Source organism: Oncorhynchus gorbuscha, linkage group LG04 (assembly GCF_021184085.1).
Source record: "Oncorhynchus gorbuscha isolate QuinsamMale2020 ecotype Even-year linkage group LG04, OgorEven_v1.0, whole genome shotgun sequence".
Taxonomy (NCBI): domain Eukaryota; kingdom Metazoa; phylum Chordata; class Actinopteri; order Salmoniformes; family Salmonidae; genus Oncorhynchus; species Oncorhynchus gorbuscha.
In genome coordinates, this window is record NC_060176.1 from 33,625,930 (window position 1) to 33,633,701 (window position 7,772).

Sequence of the window (7,772 nt, forward strand, 5' to 3'; positions counted from 1 at the left end):
AGTAGGTTGACCCAAGTATAAAATAATTACAGTAGTTAGCACATTGATACAGTTCCATCATAAAGTTGCAGGTCCCCTCTCCCCTAGCTGAGGAACACTCAACTCTGTTCTCTTATTTCAAGGTGGAGTTGAGTTTTGATAACTGGCCGTGGGATTTGCTAGTAACAGCATTGAGCCACCATCAGTGGATTCTTCTAAAAATGTCAATTCTCAAGATGCTGGGTGCTGAAATTCATACAACCATTGACTTTTTCCTCATTGCTCTTACTACATAAGGTGAGATTCAATTGGGTCCGTGCTATCTGGAAACCTTGCGACGTCCCGACCCTAAACCCTTCGCCTTACCCTAATCTTAACACTAACCATAACCCTAACCATAACCAATGATGTCAACTTCAATGGTGTAGGGGTGTCCCAACGATCCCGGATAGCACGGAGCCAATTGAATCTCAGTTTACGTAGTACGAGCAACGAGGGAAAAGTCAGGTGTTGTATTTGCTAAAAGTTTTTATTAAAAGTATGAATTTCAGCACCCTGCGGAAGGGCCTTAGTTGTACAAGACAAACATAGGTACTGGTAAGTGTTTTCAGAATTTACATTTTTAGAAGATTCGACTGGTGGCTCAATGTTGCTAGTGAATCCCGCGAACCCGTTATCAAAACTAAACTCCGCCTCAATGTAAGAGAACAAAGTTTAGTGTTAATCAGCTATCACCCAGTGTGATGCCATGTTCACATGCTAGCCGGAACTAGGAAACTCTGGAAACTCTGACTTGTTAACTGGTTGTAGTCACACACATGCCATGTTCAACCAGTTAGCAAATCTGAATTGTCTGAGTTTCCTAGTTCGGACTAACATGTGAAAACGGCATTAAACACTGGGATTCAGGAAGCAGGCGATACCAAGGATGCAGGGAATTCCAGGGAAACTTAAATCAATTTTACCTAATCTCTTTAAACATGTTAAATGCGCAACCAGAGGGAAAAATATTCTAGATCACCTGTACTCCACACACAGAGATGCGAACAAAGCTCTCCCTCGCCCTCCATTTGGTAAATCTGACCACAATTATATCCTCCTGATTCCTGCTTACAAGTAAAAATTAAAACAGGATGCACCAGTGACTCGTCTATAAAAAAGTGGTCAGATGAAGCAGATGCTAAACTACAAGACTGTTTTGCTATCACAGACTGGAACATGTTCCGGGATTCTTCTGATTGAACTGAGGAGCACACCACATCAGTCACTGACTTTATCAATAAGCGCATCGAGGATGTCATCCCCACAGTGACTGCATGTACATACCCTAACCAGAGGCCATGGATTACAGGCAACATTCGCACTGAGCTAAAAGGTAGAGTTGCCGCTTTCAAGGTACGGGATCTAACCCGGAAGCTTATAAGAAATCCCGCTATGCCCTCCGATGAACCATCAAACAGGCAAAGCACCAAATCAGGGCTAAAATGGAATCGTACGACACCGGCTCCGGCGCTCGTCGGATGTGGCAGGGCTTGCAAACTATTACAGACGACAAAGTGAAGCACAGCCGCACAGCCGCAAGTAAGACTTTTAAACGGATCAACATTCACACGGCCGCGGGGCCAGATGGATTATCAGGACGTGTGCAACGGGCATGTTCTGACCAACTGGCAGCTGTCTTCACTGACATTTTCAACATGTCCATGATTGAGTCTAATACCAACATGTTTCAAGCAGACCACCATAGTCCATGTGCCCAAGGACACTAAGGCAACCTGCCTAAATGACAACAGACCTGTAGCACTCACTTTCAAAGGCTGGTAATGGCTCACATCAACACCATTATCCCAGAAACCCTAGACCCATTCCAATTTGAATAGCGCCCCAACAGATCCACAGATGATGCAATCTCCATTGCACTCAACACTGCCCTTTCCCACCTGGATATTCATTGACTGCAGTTCAGCGTTCAACACCATACCTCAAAGCTCATCGCTAAGCTAAGGACCCAGGTACTAAACACCTCCCTCTGCAACTGGATCCTGGACTTCGTGATGGGCTGCCCCCAGGTGGTGACGGTAGGTAGCAACACATCTGCCACACTGATCCTCAACACTGGAGCCCCTCGGGGTGCATGCTCAGTCCCCTACTGTACTCCCTGTTCACCCACGACTGCGTGGCTAGGCACGACTCAAACACCATTATTATTATTTAGTTTGCAGACGACAACAGTGGTAGGCCTGATCACATGACAATGACAAGACAGCCTATAGGGAGGAGGTCAGAGACCTGGCCGGGTGGTGCAAGAATAACAACCTATCCCTCAACGTAACCAAGACTAAGAAGATGACTGTGGACTACAGGAAAAGGAGGACCAAGAACGCCCCCATTCTCATCGACGGGGCTGTAGTGGAGCAGGTTGAGAGTTTCAAGTTCCTTTGTGTCCACATCACCAAGAAACTAGAACGGTTCAAACACACCAAGACAGTCATGGAGAGGGCACGACAAAGCCCATTCCCCCTCAGGAAACTAAAAAGATTTGGCATGACTGATCCTCAGATCCTCAAAAGGTTCTACAGCTGCAACATCGAGAGCATCTGCCATGTTGCATCAAATCAAATCAAATCTTATTTGTCACATACACATGGTTAGCAGATGTTAATGCGAGTGTAGCGAAATGCTTGTGCTTCTAGTTCCGACAATGCAGTAATAACCAACAAGTAATCTAGCTAACAATTCCAAAACTACTACCTTATAGAGACAAGTGTAAGGGGATAAAGAATATGTACATAAAGATATATGAATGCATGGTGGTACAGAGCGGCATAGGCAAGATACAGTAGATGGTATTGAGTGCAGTATATACATATGAGATGAGTATGTAAACAAAGTGGCATAGTTAAAGTGGCTAGTGATACATGTATTACATAAGGATGCAGTAGATGATATAGAGTACAGTATATACATATACATATGAGATGATTAATGTAGGATATGTAAACATTACATTAGGTAGCATTGTTTAAAGTGGCTAGTGATATATTTTACATCATTTCCCATCAATTCCCATTATTAAAGTGGCTGGAATTGAGTCAGTGTGTTGGCAGCAGCCACTCAATGTTAGTGGTGGCTGTTTAACAGTCTGATGGCTTTGAGATAGAAGCTGTTTTTCAGTCTCTCGGTCCCAGCTTTGATGCACCTGTACTGACCTCGCCTTCTGGATGATAGCGGGGTGAACAGGCAGTGGCTCGGGTGGTTGTTGTCCTTGATGATCTTTATGGCCTTGCTGTAACATCAGGTGGTGTAGGTGTCCTGGAGGGCAGGTAGTTTGCCCCCGGTGATGCGTTGTGCAGACCTCACTACCCTCTGGAGAGCCTTTCGGTTGTGGGCGGAGCAGTTGCCGTACCAGGCGGTGATACAGCCCGCCAGGATGCTCTCGATTGTGCATCTATAGAAGTTTGTGAGTGCTTTTGGTGACAAGCCGAATTTCTTCAGCCTCCTGAGGTTGAAGAGGCGCTGCTGCGCCTTCTTCACGATGCTGTCTGTGTGGGTGAACCAATTCAGTTTGTCTGTGATGTGTACGCCGAGGAACTTAAAACTTACTACCCTCTCCACTACTGTTCCATCGATGTGGATAGGGGGGTGTTCTCTCTGCTGTTTCCTGAAGTCCACAATCATCTCCTTAGTTTTGTTGACGTTGAGTGTGAGGTTATTTTCCTGACACCACACTCCGAGGGCCCTCACCTCCTCCCTGTAGGCCGTCTCGTCATTGTTGGTAATCAAGCCTACCACTGTTGTGTCGTCCGCAAACTTGATGATTGAGTTGGAGGTGTGCGTGGCCACGCAGTCGTGGGTGAACAGGGAGTACAGCAGAGGGCTCAGAACGCACCTTTGTGGGGCCCCAGTGTTGAGGATCAGCGGGGTGGAGATGTTGTTGCCTACCCTCACCACCTTGGGGGCGGCCCGTCAGGAAGTCCAGTACCCAGTTGCACAGGGCGGGGTCGAGACCCAGGGTCTCGACCTTGATGACGAGCTTGGAGGGCACTATGGTGTTAAATGCCGAGCTGTAGTCGATGAACAGCATTCTCACATAGGTATTCCTCTTGTCCAGATGGGTTAGGGCAGTGTGCAGTGTGGTTGAGATTGCATCGTCTGTGGACCTATTTGGGCGGTAAGCAAATTGGAGTGGGTCTAGGGTGTCAGGTAGGGTGGAGGTGATATGGTCCTTGACTAGTCTCTCAAAGCACTTCATGATGACGGAAGTGAGTGCTATGGGGCGGTAGTCATTTAGCTCAGTTACCTTAGCTTTCTTGGGAACAGGAACAATGGTGGGAGGAGGGGCTACCTGGTACGGCAACTGCTCGGTCTCTGACCGCAAGGCACGACAGAGTGTAGTGTGTACGGCCCAGTACATCACTGGGGCTAAGTTGCCTGCCATCCAGGACCTCTACACCAGGCGGTGTCAGAGGAAGGCTCTAACAATTGTCACTGACCACAGGCTAACTAGTCATTGACTGTTCTCTTTACTACCGCATGGCAAGTGGTACCGGAGCACCAAGTCTAGGACCAAAGGGCTTCTTAACAGCTTTTACCCCCAGGCTATAAGACTCCTGAACAGGTAATCAAATGGCTACCCGGACTATTTGCATTGTGCCCCCCCAACCCCTCTTTTACGCTGCTGCTACTCTATGTTTATCATATATGCATAGACACTTTAACTATACATTCATGAACATACTACCTCAATTAGCCCGACTAATCGGTGCCCCCACACATTGGCTACCCGGACTATCTGCATTGTGTCTACCACCCACCATCCACCAAAAACTATTTTACGCCACTGCTATTCTTTGTTTATCATATACAGTGGGGAGAACAAGTATTTGATACACTGACGATTCTGCAGGTTTTCCTACTTATAAAGCATGTAGAGGTCTGTCATTTTTATAATAGGTACACTTCAACTGTGAGAGACGGAATCTAAAACAAAAATCAAGAAAATCACATTGCATGATTTTTAAGTAATTAATTTGCATTTTATTGCATGACATAAGTATTTGATCACCTACCAACCAGTAAGAATTCCGGCTCTCACAGACCTGTTAGTTTTTCTTTAAGAATCCCTCCTGTTCTCCACTCCTTACCTGTATTAACTGCACTTGTTTGAACTCGTTACCTGTATAAAAGACACCTGTCCACACACTCAATCAAACAGACTCCAACCTTTCCATAATCGCCAAGACCAGAGAGCTCTGTAAGGACATCAGGGATAAAATTGTAGACCTGCACAAGGCTGGGATGGGCTACAGGACAATAGGTAAGCAGCTTGGTGAGAAGGCAACAACTGTTGACGCAATTATTAGAAAATGGAAGAAGTTCAAGATGACGGTCAATCACCCTCGTGGGGCATCAAGGATCATGAGGAAGGTGAGGGATCAGCACATAACTACACGGCAGGACCTGGTCAATGACCTGAAGAGAGCTGGGACCACAGTCTCAAAGAAAACCATTAGGAACACACTACGCCGTAATGGATTAAAATCCCGCAGCGCACGCAATGTCCCCCTGCTCAAGCAAGTGCATGTCCAGGCCCGACTGAAGTTTTCCAATGACCATCTGGATGATCCAGAGGAGAAATGGGAGAAGGTCATGTGGTCTGATGAGACAAAAATAGAGCTTTTTGGTCTAAACTCCACTCGCCGTGTTTGGAGGAAGAAGAAGGATGAGTACAACCCCAAGAACACCATCCCAACCGTGAAGCATGGAGGTGGAAACATCATTCTTTGGGGATGCTTTTCTGCAAAGGGGACAAGATGACTGCACCATTTTGAGGGGAGGATGGATGGGGCCATGTATTGCGAGATCTTGGCCAACAACCTCCTTCCCTCAGTAAGAGCATTGAAGATAAGTCGTGGCTGGGTCTTCCAGCATGACAACAACCCGAAACACACAGCCAGGGCAACTAAGGAGTGGCTCCGTAAGAAGCATCTCAAGGTCCTTAGAGTGGCCTAGCCAGTCTCCAAACCTGAACCCAATAGAACATCTTTGGAGGGAGCTGAAATTCCGTATTGCCCAGCGACAGCGCCGAAACGTAAAGGATCCGGAGAAGGTCTGTATGGAGGAGTGGGCCAAATTCCCTGCTGCAGTGTGTGCAAACCTGGTCAAGAACTACAGGAAACATATGATCTCTGTAATTGCAATTACAAAGGTTTCTGTACCAAATATTAAGTTCTGTTTTTCTGATGTATCAAATACTTATGTCATGTAATAAAATGCAAATGAATTGCTTAAAAATCATACAATGTGATTTTCTGGATTTTTGTTTTATATTTGTCTCTCACAGTTGAAGTGTACCTATGATAAAAATTACAGACCTCTACATGCTTTGTAAGTAGGAAAAACTGCAAAATCGGCAGTGTATCAAATACTTCTTCTCGACACTGTATATACTGATTGCAATTGTTCCCGAATGAATGACCGTTCATGTGCAAAGGATTAGCATTTCAATTGTTATAATTATCACTGTCTAACAAGCCGCCATGCCGGTTTAGCCCACTAGGGAACATCCCCCTATCATTTCTTTGTAAACATATCTAATTTGTTTGTTTGTGTGATGCATTTCTGTGAATTACTTAGTTAGTAAATAAATGATTTTAAGACAATTAATGTATGGTTGACTCATAGTGAACACTGGGTTCGTGCAGATAACCAACAATTTACGACGTTTGGAATGAGACTGATGAGAGGTAAATAATAATTCATAAATTCGAAGACTAATTGATCAGATATAAAAATATCTGAAAGTTATATTAGGAAAATTATAACTTTATAATCTGAATATATTCATTGGTGCCCTGACTTCCTAGTTAATTACAGTTACATGATTAATCAGTTTAATCGCGCAATAATAATCAGAGAGAGTTATTTGATAAATAAGTCTTCAGTTTTAATGATGCCAAAGACACGACACTACACATTTAACAAAGTGTCCCTTTTCTAAAATATTACAGGCTATGTAGATGGGCTCCTAAATCTCCTCCTCAACGAGGTCACCCTTGATCCAACGCCGTATGTGGGGAAGCTGTGCAAGCTGTCCATCCCAGGACCCCTGTCTGTGAGAGGCCTGACAAGGAGGAGGCCATACAGTGCCTTCAGAAAGTATTCATACCCCTTGACTTTTTCAAAATGTTGTTGTTACAGCCTGAATTTAAAATGCATTAAATGTAGATTTTTTTTGTCACTGGCCTTACAAACACTACCCCATACAGGACAGTACCGTACAGTACCACTCAACAGTTTGGACACACCTACTCATTGAGGTTTTTCTTTATTTGACTATGTTCTATATTGTAGAATAATAGTGAAGACATCAAAACTATGAAATAACACATATGGAATCATGTAGTTACCAATAAAGTGTCAAACAAACCCAACAATATTTTATATTTGAGATTCTTAAAAGTAGCCACCCTTTGCATGATGACTGTTGTGTTGTGACAAGGTAGGGTTGGTATACAGAAGATAGCCCTATTTGGTAAAAGACCAAGTCCATATTATGGCAAGAACAGCTCAAATAAGCAAAGAGATGGTGTGGGGGTGCATTGCTGGTGACACAGTCTGTGATTTCTTTTAGAATTCAAGGCACACAAAAGCAGCATGGCTATCACAGCATTCTGCAGCGATACACCATCCCATCTGGTTTGCACTTAGTGGGACTATCATTTATTTTTCAACAGGACAATGACCCAACACACTTCCAGGCTGTGCAAGGGCTATTTAACCAAGAAGGAGAG